Source organism: Amia ocellicauda, unplaced genomic scaffold (genome assembly GCF_036373705.1).
Source record: "Amia ocellicauda isolate fAmiCal2 unplaced genomic scaffold, fAmiCal2.hap1 HAP1_SCAFFOLD_125, whole genome shotgun sequence".
NCBI lineage: Eukaryota > Metazoa > Chordata > Actinopteri > Amiiformes > Amiidae > Amia > Amia ocellicauda.
The window spans coordinates 135,013-147,924 of NW_027102690.1; positions in this window are offsets into that span (position 1 = coordinate 135,013).

Below are 12,912 nucleotides of genomic sequence, written 5' to 3' on the forward strand. Positions count from 1 at the left end.
TGTGCTGGCAGGGGCCCCCTCGGATTTGATCGAGACCCTGTGTGAAATAGCTTTTAACATCTTACGCGGTAATATACCCCTAACCCCTTCTCAACATTCTAAACTCAAAAAACAAAAAGCGGTTATCAAGATCATCGCTAATAAGAAGTATTCTATTAAAAGAAAAAGAAAGAAGATTAATCAAACCGGAGGTTTTATAGGACCGCTGTTGAGCATAGCCGTGCCTTTCCTAACCAGTCTTCTAGCTTCCAGAGTGGGTTAATAATGGAATATGCTCAGAAAATGTTTTTGATCCCTCAGGAGCAGCTTGAGAAACTGAGAAAAAATTTTGTCGGGCCAGAGCCCATTAGACAAACGGCCGAAAACAACCTGGACTCTGAAATGAAAGCTATACTGGCCAGGGCCGATTTAAATCAGTATTCCAAAGCCCAGATGTATAGCAACACGTTACAGCGCTACCTCCGTCTGGTTAGACAGGGTGAAAAAGATCAAAACATTTTAACTTTAACCATGGCCTCTCAAGAAAATGGTTCTGGGACTGATGCGGGGGGTACGGTTGATAAAGATGTTGCGGTGCCCGAACCTGTTGAGAGTTCAGAGGGAGATGTTGTAACGGATGTTTTGAGAAACATGCCGGCCAGAAGCAAAAGACATGCAGAATATATTCTGCACAAAATGGTTCAGAAACCGCGGGTAACGACTTGGAATGAACAGGGTGAATTTGTTTTTAAAGGACAACTGATCAAAGGTTCACACATGTTTGATTTGTTGAAGAGTGTCACTAGCACTAATAAGGTACCCGATAGTCGCCGACCTGTAGGCTGGAATGCTTTCCTACAGGCGATGGCCTGTCTGAACATGCCCCAATCAACAGTCCCTAACCAGGAAACGCGACAAAAAATCCGTCTGTGTAAAGAGGTGGTGACTGATCTGACGCCGATATCTCATTACTCTGACCGTGTTGAGCAACCCTCCTCAGGATCTATCCATCGTTGGGAAGCTTATTAATCTCATGTTTTTATTTGTCTCCCCTGTAAATAAGGAACCGACAAACAATTTTTTTATTTTTTATTTTTATTTTCAAATGTTGTACATTTATTTATAACATAACCCTGCTTTGTATAAGATTTGTGTTGAATAAAAACAAAACTAATGATTCAAAGGCTGTTTTCATTATTTTTTCACTTTAACACGCATGACATCTTTTAAAATCCTCACAAGAACACCCCATCTGTATACATGGCTGGCTAGGGTCGTAAGTAATTGTGTTATAAGGGGGGGTCCACAGTGTCCTGACAAACTCTGCCACTTTTTTATCATTTTGGCCTAAATCCTCACTGTACAAGGACATAATATCGGGGTATGACCTTCCTTTAGATCTATGATATAAGAAAAACACACAGTGTTGACCACAAGTGAAGGTCTGAAGACTTTGTACTTGACGACCGCTGTAAATGGTTTCTTGACAGTTGTTGAGCAGAAAGTTATTGATCTTCCGAGGGAAAGGTCTGAAATCCGGGGGGTTTCCATAGGAATCAAAAAATTCCCCACGGCGGTCCTCCCTTAGATAAATAGCCAGCCAATGTTCTCCGGGCATATTTTTAGGGTGTGTGTTGATTATGTACATTGCAGGTAAATTCTTGATCTTAAATTTAGGCAGCTGGTCGCAGGCGTAGACTCCTTGAAACACTTTCCGTGAGCCGTCCAGGGCATTCATGATGTGGTTGAGCTCTCTGGTGTTCATTTTAATAATAATCATACAGAACGTTTCTCCTCTGATTCACCTCAATAATGTTGTCAAACACAGCATACACGACCATATTTACAGTGCGTGGTAGAGGCTGCTTGAAACGCATCTCCAAACGCATATTGCCCGTCTTCATCAGTGAAAAATGTTGTCCACACTCTTCGTCAGGGGTCAGGTTGAAACCGTACAGGGTGTAACCGCTGCAGTATTCCCGGCGATCGATCAGCAGAGGTTGATCCTTGAGATGGCGACCCGTAGCCAGTACTAGACTGTAATATTCACGAACCGCGTTGCCGTTTTCAAAGTCAGGTTGAAAAGGTCTGGATGGAACCTGCACACCATCGACGTACAGTGCTATAAATTCCGCGTTATAATGTTTAAAGTTAAAGGGGTTCTTGTTGTAAACCCCGGTAAATGCATCATTATCCACGAGACCTATAATAACCTGTTTTGGGAGCTGGCCTAGAAACAGATTTTCCTGGTTCATCACCCGTGTCCCTGCGGGGATACTGTGGACTTTCATATAGACTCTTTCGATCGGGTACTTGGCGTTTGCCGTCATTAAAGCCTGCGCATGTCCTAGTTTAACCGCCGGGGAGACGGATACTTTTTTCACAAACAGCGAGGCCGATAATATGGTCAGTTTATATTTTTCAGTATCAGGGGTCATCAGACAAAAAGCACTTTTACTACGGATCATTTTAATTTTAATGTCTACCCCGTTGAGCATGAGTTTTTCTTGGAAAAATATGTCTGCATGAATATGTCCCATTAGCTCAAAGGTCCTCCCTTCTGTTGAAAAGGCCGTTCTTTTTTGCAAACCCTTATTGAGTCCCTCTGGATCCTGGTCGTCCATAGCTTCCGGGGTGTCTTTGAAGAAAAGGCCGGGGCTGAACTGTTTGCTTAGGGTCTCCTCACTATAATTAAGGATACACTCCATCATGGCCCTATAGGGGTAAGTATTGCTGCTTTGACTAATGAGCCGATCTCCCAGGGTCACATCCACCTGTGAAAACATGGTCAAAGTGGGTCTTTGAGACTGGTACGTAGTGTGGCTTGTCATAAGTAATTGTGACCATGTCATTGCTTTTACCTTTAATAAGTACATTTCTCAAAAGGGGGACATAGCTATCCCCGACCCTCTGGTGTGTTATGATATCCGTATACACATAAAGAGTGTAAAAGCCGCCACTGATGTCAGCCGGGAAGGGTGCCACCACTTCTGAGAACCTGCTCTCTGTGTCAGAATAGAACCCTAATATACGCCCCAGTTGTCCTTTGGTTTGAATGCTAATACCAGGTTTTGACACCTTGTACACTCTGTTTTTAATAGGGTTGTAATATAGCTTGATGTTGGGGGTGCCTTCTGAGAACTGTTTATGCATCTCATCTAATATTGTATCCACATTGTCATAATAACCTCCTTGCATCGTGAATGTCCATTGACTCTTTTTAACATCGTCAAAAATGGCGAAGGTGGCATCCTTATCTTGTAAAACAGCCCAAGTGTAAGGATACTGTATTTCCGCCAACCCCACTTCCCACGACCCCCTTAGATCTATAGATTTTCCAAATTGTACCGTGTAACTGGATATTTCATTTTTAGGGTATATATCGAGAGAGGCGTTACTGGGTAGAGTCACGTAGAAGCCTCCTGATTCCATCTTGAGTATCGAAAGTAATGACCCCATCACACCAGCGGGCATGTTGTTATAAGGCTTGAATATCACAAACCTGTTGTTCCGGGACCCAACTATTGAACTTTTCAGGCCATCCAAGCCATTTCACCAACACATATTTTTTCCGGTTCTGGGTTTTCTCAGCTAATATCTTTTCAACTCTGTATACAATGTCTTTACCCACAATAATTTTTTGTAACTCGGCTTCGTAAAACGTTCCTTCTATATCCTCCCCGTCATAGTCTTTTAACCGGTACACGGGGGGGTCTCTAGCCACCTGTTCGGTAACTGTAAAATATTCGTCAGAAAATGTTTGTTCATAACCTTTGGCAAAAGTACTCCTTAGCTTTGAAACGCGAACCACATCACCGATGTTGAACTTATAAGTAGTTTTCCCCTTCTTAATAAATGGGCCGTATAATTTTTTATAGACCTTAAAAGAATTACTTTGATCAACATCTATAGGCTTCATTTTAATACTGGCGTGATACCCTTGGTTGTAAGCATCGATAAAATCCTGAACTTTATCAAAATACTTGAACGTGTTGACCGCTGTAAAATATCTCCACATTTTGGTCTTTATGGTGCGGTTAAACCTCTCCACCACCGATGCCTTAAGCTCATTACCGGTGGTGAAATGATGTATTTTGTGTCTCTTCAGTAGATTCTGAAATTCTCTGTTGAGAAACTCTTTTCCTTTATCAGTCTGCAGTTTTTTAGGACATCGTCCCTGGGACAATATATCCTCAAAGGCCCTTGTCACCGCCCGACCTGTTTTGTTATGTAGAATGCGAGCCCAGGCATATTTTGATAACACATCGATACACATCAACATAAATTTGTGACCATTGTTATGTTTTGATAAATTTGACATATCGACTAGATCCATTTGCCATTGTGAGTCTATGTCAGTTGCATATACACGGTTTCTTTTAAAGTTAATCCTGAGAGGTTTATGTAAGGTATAGGCGTCTTGTTCCCGTAACCATTCTGAAACAACCACATCATTAACCTTCACGCCGGCCTCAGCGAGTCCTCTTTGAAAACCCTTCTTACCCGCCAAACCCCCAATCTTGGCTGGGTTGTAGTATAGTTCATGCATTTGGGGAGCTTGCCGAGTCATTCTGCCAAATAAACACACAGACCCACACTATGCGCAAAGTTTTTATACAAGGTTTTTTATTCAACTTCAGGAGAGCAGATACCCCTTTTTAGACATTTGAGAAAAGTATAACATACACAACAATTTTTTCTACGGTCCAGACAAAAAGAAATCAGATGATTGGTTACTTGATCTATATCAACAAATACCTGTTTCTTTATCTTGTAGGCACACACCTCAGTTACATATGTAAATAAAACAACAATATGACCTATTTTAAAAGTAAACAGAGGGGTATTAAACATGCTCAGTAAAAGGTCATACAGATGTTGATGAAATGGCCTAATATCATTCTTGGCCCCCTTGAGCGCTTCATCCCAGTGTTCGTACCCCCCGGTCTTTGTTACAGCAACCATTAACTTTTCCAGGTTTGAAAGTTGATCCTCATCGATGGTTAAATCTGTAGAGAAAAGGCTCGCGTTGGCTACTTTTCTGTCAAGCACATGGTGTAATAGCGCTCTCAGGTTAGCTGCAGAGTGTTGATGACAGAACCAGTTGCAGCAGCAGTCCAGAACATTCCCCATGTTCAAAGTCCCTTAGTTCAGGTCAGAGTCTGAATCAGTGGCGTAGATGTCGAATTCTTCGTCGCTGCCCCCAGCTTTAACTTCTTTACGGAAGAAATAAGCTTTTAGCTTGCCAGCGGTTTTTCTACTTGGCTCATCCAGGTCATTGAGCAGCTGCCCAAGTTTCTCTATTATAAACGGCTCCTTTTTCAGCTCCAGCAAAATCTCATCTATGATTTTCTGGACTTGTCCAGCAATGACATGTATGTGGGAGTAAGACAGAGCCTTGATTAGTGCCGGTTTCAGCCACGGTTTGTTCAGTCTTCTGTAAAACACGTTGAAATAGAACAGGAAATAGTAACGGTCTGGTTCAAACAAACAACTGTATCTCAACTGACTGGGGTGATTCACTTCACACCCCCGACAGACTTCTTTCAGAGCTCGGTCGATGAGAGCACTCAGAATATACACCAGGGTGCTTTTAACCACTCTGCTTACTTGGACACCTACCCCGGGCATAAATCCTGCGTCTTCATCACGCCCCCGAGACCGTCCGATGCTCATTGGGTCGCCTGGTGGTTTGTGGGGTGTTTCTACATCCATTGGACTGACCCCCTCCTGAGACGCACAGACGGTAGACAGTTCGGCAAAATCGAGGCCCTCCATGAGCTCCAGAGGCTGGGGATCCCCGAGACTCATTTGGACATCCATCGCTCCGCATGTTGTTTCGTCCTGAGGGACCGGGGTCTGAGGTCTTGGAGGGTAACCGCAGTCAGAGGGTTCCGGAGTGTATACAAAATCTGGGGAATAGAACCAGGGGTGATCCCGGGTTTGAAGAGGCCTGTAGAGCCTGTCGACGTCCGCAGCTTTCGGGTAAGACATTCTCTTTAATTTTAAACCATGAATGAATTGTTGCGCCTTTTATCCTATCTCTTCACTACGTCACGACACACCGCCCTCTTAGAAGAGAGTAGACCCTGAGCCGTCAGACCCCCCTCCAACCCCCCACAGGTCGTCTGTTTTATCATCGTCGTCGTCATTCAAGGGGGATATATAATCCATAATCCAGCATATTCTCCTTCTAACAGAATCCAGTTGTGAACATTTGGTCAAGATGTCAAAACCATCATTTATACAGTTTATGACCTCTTTCAAGAACGGCCACTCCACGGCGTCAAACATAATTTCAGTAACCTGTTTTTCTGGATCCTCCACAACCCCTTCAATAGGGTTTGTAATCAGGGTACTGCTAAACAAAACCTTACGATCAGTAGTTAGAGATAGACTCTTCACCACTGTACCGTAGTTCTGCAAGCTTTCCCATTCACACCTTTCAAAACTCTGAGTCGGAGACTCCGTTTCGCCTTCTCTTGGACCCTCTTGCAAGCCTTCTAGAGTCTTATCCACAAGCCCCAGGTCTCTCCATGCCATCACCTTCAACCAGTCCTCAAAAGAGTATTCAATCACCGTCTCAAAAGGTTCCAACGTACCCTCCTTCTCTCCCAAAGCAAAAAGCTCCACTCCAACATAGCTGGGATCCCTTTTAAAGCGGTAACCCCGTTGACCCCCCCAGAACAACACCCAGGAGCGTTCAATCTTCAAATTGGTGAGTACAGGAACCCTTGCCCGGGATTGTTTCTTGCGGGGCTTCATGTTGATGTCGCTGGACATGTTGAAGAAGCGGGATGTTTCAGATGCTGAGAATTAAAGAGGTATTGCCTAAAAGCAGCGCGGGGTCTTAAATAGAGAGGAGAGTTTCGGGGCGTTGCCTTCAGGGGGGGGGGGGGGGTCTTTATGGGTGGCCTTGTTGTTCAGGGTTTTAGGGGTGTACACTTTCTGACGGATATGACGTAGGAATAATTAAGGAAATAACTCTAAAATCACGCCCCCCAATTATGACGTAGGAATATTAATAAGCTTAGGGCATACGTCATAACAAAATAGGCCGCGCCCACTAATTATACAAAAGGGAAAAACGAATTACAATTCAACTCTAGATCAACAAATCGAAGACAAATCACTTCCGTGACCAAATCAAAGACCATGGGATCACATATGATAACACAAATCGTTAAACAAAAAAGGTTATAAACACATTGACTACAATACCGGTTAGTAAGACGAAGGTGAGTCTCTCGTTAGTATTATTAGTCAGACATTAAATAACTACGCAGGTTAGTATTTATGTCAGGTAACTTCTCGTTATATATATATATCAGTCTCATTCACGTTTAGGTGCCGAGAAAGATCCTATCATTACTTGTTACCACAATTTCCCTTAACTGATTATTATTCAATGATTAAGGATAGGCAGGGCCACCAATAATCTAATGTCTATTAACTTGTGTCAATTTCAGACTAAACAGTTAAACAGGAATGAGAAGATATTTCTCGGCGTTGACAGATTTTATTTCTAAAATTATCAACAAAACAGTTTAATGCAACACACATTTATATTTAAGAAAACTAAATGATATTACACATTCTAGAGTTATGAATCACAGATTAACATTTCTAATTGATTTCTCAAATGTCATGAATCATGAACTCCAAACTGTTAAACTTATCTGAACTTCGTCGCAGAGAGGCCTCTCTGGCTTCGGGCTCAGATAACAGCACACGGCACGAGGTCCGTGTGGTTTGGAACAAAGGCAGTCCGGTTCGGCTTTGTCCAAGAACTTCCACTCAGTCGATACACCTGGAAGTTGGGGTTTCGCGAAAGTAGAGTCGTTTCCAAACAGATTTTCCACTGGTTTGAAGGCTCCAAGGTTGTGCACAAAATCTTCTTGGCAAGCAGGGTCTCTCACCGTACTTATTTGAAGACAAAGTCTTTGAGGAAAGCAGGGCTGTGTTTGTTCCAAGGGTCAAGTTTCTTAAGACTCAAATAGCTATTTAAATGACTGACACTTTCGTATACAGTCGACTTAGTCAATTGTCCAGCTGTAAAACTCCACTGATCAGGTTGGCACAGGCGGGCAGCGCAGTCTGTAAAGTTCTTTATTTAATAAAGTCCTTTAAAAGAATTCTTCGTACGGCTCAATCTCCTTCTCCCAGTTTAACTCTTCTGTTGCCGGCAAAGACTTAGTTGGTTTCTGGTTCCGGTTCTGGCAACAGAGCTACAGGTTGAGCTGTGGCAGCGAGTTACTGGTTCAGGTGAGAGAGAGCGATAAAGACTGTCCGCTGTTCCTTATAGTCTGTCAGATCAAGAGGTGATTGGTTCTTGAGTTTTTGAGATTGGATTTCGGTTTCAGCCCCCAGTGTCCTATTGGAGGGGGGCTTGATTTATGACTGATGTCAATCCATGCCATCTTTTGGAAATGCCGGTTGGCCTGGGTTCGTAGCTCTATGTCGGGATTTCGGCTCTCGTCCACTTCAAAGAGTTTTTATCACCTACAGGCCCCTTTCTCCAGACATCTCATAGCAGAATTCCAAACTATTTGGCCTCTTCTTGGTGCCATCCTCCCCAAAACTGTCACTTTGATGCAAACCAGTTCCAAGCTGATGAGCTAAGGGAATCTGATAACTTTGGGGGGGAGAGGTTTTCTTTAGATCAGTGCTTCAGCTCAGAGCCCAAATGCTCTTATCCAAATACACCCAACATAACGCTACAATGCTAAGCGAGCGCTCTACCACGTGAGCTAATCCTCAGGGCTCTCGGTGAGGCCGACCCCCACTTCTTCAGTCTTTAAGTGGCACGTCGCGAGTAAGTCCTTTCCTGCGCTTCAGGCAAGCTTGCAGCCAACTGCGGACGACTTTCCTTCCTCGGTGGCAGCCATCGTGCCGCAATAGAAAAGGATTGTCATGAGCAAAACTTTCAAAGTGACCGAAAAGATCACGGCCCGTCGTGTGATGTGATGTACATGAGCTCCAGAAACGTTCATGGACATATGTATATAAGTAAGGATTTAATCACAGATAGAGAGAGAGAAAATGCACCACACAGGAGTAGATAGTAGGGTTTTTTGGGCGCGGCCTATTTTGTTATGACGTATGCCCTAAGCTTATTAATATTCCTACGTCATAATTGGGGGGCGTGATTTTAGAGTTATTTCCTTAATTATTCCTACGTCATATCCGTCAGAAAGTGTACACCCCTAAAACCCTGAACAACAAGGCCACCCATAATCGGTTGTTCTTGTTGTTCTTGTTGGTCAACTGTAGAGTGTGAATGGGTCGGCTCTTCCTGTAGTGGTTGGGGGTCTTTTTTAAATATACATGTAAGGGGCCCAGGTCTTAACAATGCCATTTTGAATAGTGCGTTTATCATATTCACACTGTCTCTGTCTCTGTCTCTGTCTGTCTCTCTCTCTCTGTCTCTCTCGCCCAAGCATTTTATAAGATCAACAAGTTCTGTTGTCTGTAATGGTCCCAGGTCTTAACAATGCCATTTTGAATAGTGCGTTTATCATATTCACACTGGCTCTGTCTCTGTCTGTCTCTATATCTCTCTCTCTCGCCCAATCATTTTATAAGATCAACAAGTTCTGTTGTCTGTAATGGTCACAGGTCCTAACAATTCCTGTTTTGCATAGGGTACTTATGTTAACCCCAATGTATATGGCTCTGTCTCTCCCCTCAAATTTAATTAAAAATAAAATTTAAAAAAAGAGGGTGTGTGTGTGTGTGGGTGTTTGTCGGTATAGGTTAATTGTTTTTGTAAAAAAAAAAAAAAAAAAAAAAAAGCTGTGGTTATATTTTATCTCACACATAATGTGTTCATTCGTTTTACTTAAATACATTCTAGGGTCTTAAAGCTCATAAGAGTTAGACTTAAGATAAGGATATGTTTTTAAGGTATTTTAGCAGGCTCAATCCCTGATGATAAGGAATCATTTAAAAAATAAAAACAACTGATCACTCAATGCTAAATAGATCACAACACTCAAGGCTAAATCACTCACACCACGGGGGACGGGGGTGGGCTCAGACAAACGTAGGCATGGCGTGTGGTCTCAAAATATTCAGAATACTTTTAAACTATATAATTTATAAGCTTTGTAAAATAAACCCAAATATCTCTTTTGTGGGGATAAACGCTGTTCTGAGTAGTTTGTGACTTGTTTAATACCAAAGAAAGCATCGCTATTAAAAAAAAAAAAAAAATCACTGTAAAAGCGCTACTTATTTTAGATCTTTACAGTTATTTTCTTGGCTCAGGTTGTTTTTTAGCGCGTATAAAGGCCTGAAATATTCTTAGTGTTTATTGACTATAGGTCTTGATGCTTAAAAATGTTTTTTTGAGAGACCAAAAGGTTCTAATAAAAGTTTAGAGTAGAGAGGAGAGAGATCGTCGCCATCTGGTTTCTATTTGAAATTGATGCAGGGTCATTTTATTGGTTGGTTTTGATATGTTAATTGGTAACAGGACGGCACAAAGGCCAGCCCAGAACAATGCCTTACAAGCAGATCCGGCATCCGGCCATCAGTATAAGTATGAAGGTCTGGTCTTCAGCTCGACAGACTCATACTGACCTTTCGATTTAAGCCTAAAGGTCAACAATGTCCGGAAACAACATCAACGACTTCGATTTAAACGAGTTTTTAGGTAAGTCTTCAGATTATTTTCATTGACTCAGAGCGGGTTGTGGGCATGTATTGTAAATAAGGTTATAACATCTGTTTTAAGTTCTGTAAAATTATTTTTCAGCCAGTCAACAGGAGTTAATTCCCAACGCTGAGGAGATCATCTGGAACAACGACGGTAAGATTTTTGTGTTTGCGCTCAAGGGTTCTTATGTATGGGTGTGTGGTTGTGTTTTGAAGCGGCTCATTAGAGTTATGAAAACGTTTTAATATATATTAATGGCGGTCTCTTTAATTACACAGAAACTATCGAAAGGCCTGTGATTAATGTCTCCGAGGATCAACCAAGAGAAGTGGTTGTCCCTAGACAGGCTGTCTGCCGACCGGGTAAGAACTAAACCCCTGTTTGTTTGTATAACGTTTCTGTAAGATGTTTGAGGCCCGTTTTGTTAATTTTAAAAAATATCCTTTCTAACAGTATTAAGAAACGTGGTTCGAGACAACGAAAGGCCTTCCACATCGAGGGCTTGTTTAGTTTTACCTTCGAGAACCGTAACCTTTCAAGAATCTGAAAGGTCGTCAGCCCCTGTATCTGATAGCGGTGAGTATATATCTGCCGCTTGTAAGAGGTTAAAGCTTTTTATAAAGCGGGGTGGTTAAAGGTTAAACATGTCTCTTACCTTCACAGAAGTGCAAAAAGCTAAACCAGCTGAAAAACATAAGAAACGATTATTCTTTGGAGGTAAGTAAGATCTTTCAAACTTTAATGTTTTTAAAAGGGTTTTGTTTGCCCGTTGAGGGCTAATATTTAAGCGAGGGGTGCCCATTTCCTGTAGGTCTTGGGGGTTCTGGGAAAGATCATTAGAAGTCCGGACAGGTCTAGGCTTGTTTCTGGGGCATGTGTTTAGAAATGACCGATTGCCCGACCGTCTGGTTAGGAAGTAAAGCTGTCCGAAAGGTTTTAGTAAGTTGTTTGGCTTATCTCCCGCAATTATACTTCTGTTTTAAAGTGGCTGTAGGAAAAGGCTTGAAGGTGTTCATTGTATTTAATATTTAAACAGATCGTGAAAACGTTTGTGAAACAGGAAGTCCCGGGATCAGGAAGCGTTTACACTTGGAAGGTTCGTTTAAAAATGAAATGTGGTGTGTGTGTGTATAAAAAAGTGTTTTATTAACAATATTACATTTAAGAAACAGTTTATTTACAGAGGCTTCTCTGTTTTACATTTATTATCAAGTCCTAATAAATATATTGTCTGTAAATAATAAGGCGTTGTAGTGAATGTCTAAGCCTATTTTCAAAGGTCTATAAAAGCTAAAGGTTTTGAAGGTCCTGGGCATGTTGTTTTAAGTTTGATTTCTGTCGCCGTTTAAAGATGTAAATGTAATGTATATTTTTATTCTTCCCAAGACTCTTGGGATAGTCATTCTGTGGATGAGCTATTGAGGACAATTACCCCGTCTAAGTGGGATCAAACATCTTCCCCGGAGAGATCACCGAGAGGATCCCCCACGGTGGTCTTGGAGACCCCCCAACATCTACTCAGGCCACAACCTTCTGGGGGTAATTCAACAATCCAGATTCAGCCCGCCGCATTGTCGGGCGGAACAAATACAGGCAACCAACAACCTCAGGGGTCGCCGTCAGTCAGGGTTGACACACCACCCAACGACGGACTGGTTTCAACATCGTCCCCCCAGCCCCGTTTCTTGGCTACAGAAACGCTGAACAGTACACCGCGATTGGCCAGGGTGTCACCGCAAAGGCCTTCTTGGTCTCCGTCCGTGAGTATACGCTCGCTCCCTGCCTCCTTCGACAGAGATTTACCGGAGCGACCATCCTTTGCAGCTGAGCCAGGACACCATCCCCCGGAGCTACTTCCTGAAGGTCGGCATGAGTTGCTACATACCTTGTTACTAAATCAAAGACTTGTGTTAGTGGGGCAAAACCTTGTGATAGAGAGCCAAAACACCCTTATTAATACCCTTACTAACGAATTGTACCGTATTTAATGTTTTAATAGATACAAAACGCCTTACTATTGTGGGTTGTTGGAAAAATAAAAAATAAAAAAAATGTCCGGACTTGGTAAAAGAACTCACAAACTAAAGGATTATGAACAAGTTAGGGCCCCAAAAAGACCTTCCCGAGAGAACACCCTCGGCCCTGTTGTGAACTCCTCTGATGTCCCAATGAACCAGGAACTATTACAAATGATAAATGATTTAAATAACCCCCAATCACCACCGATAGAATGTGAATTACCAGACTTACCGTGAACCCCGACCTGTTACAAA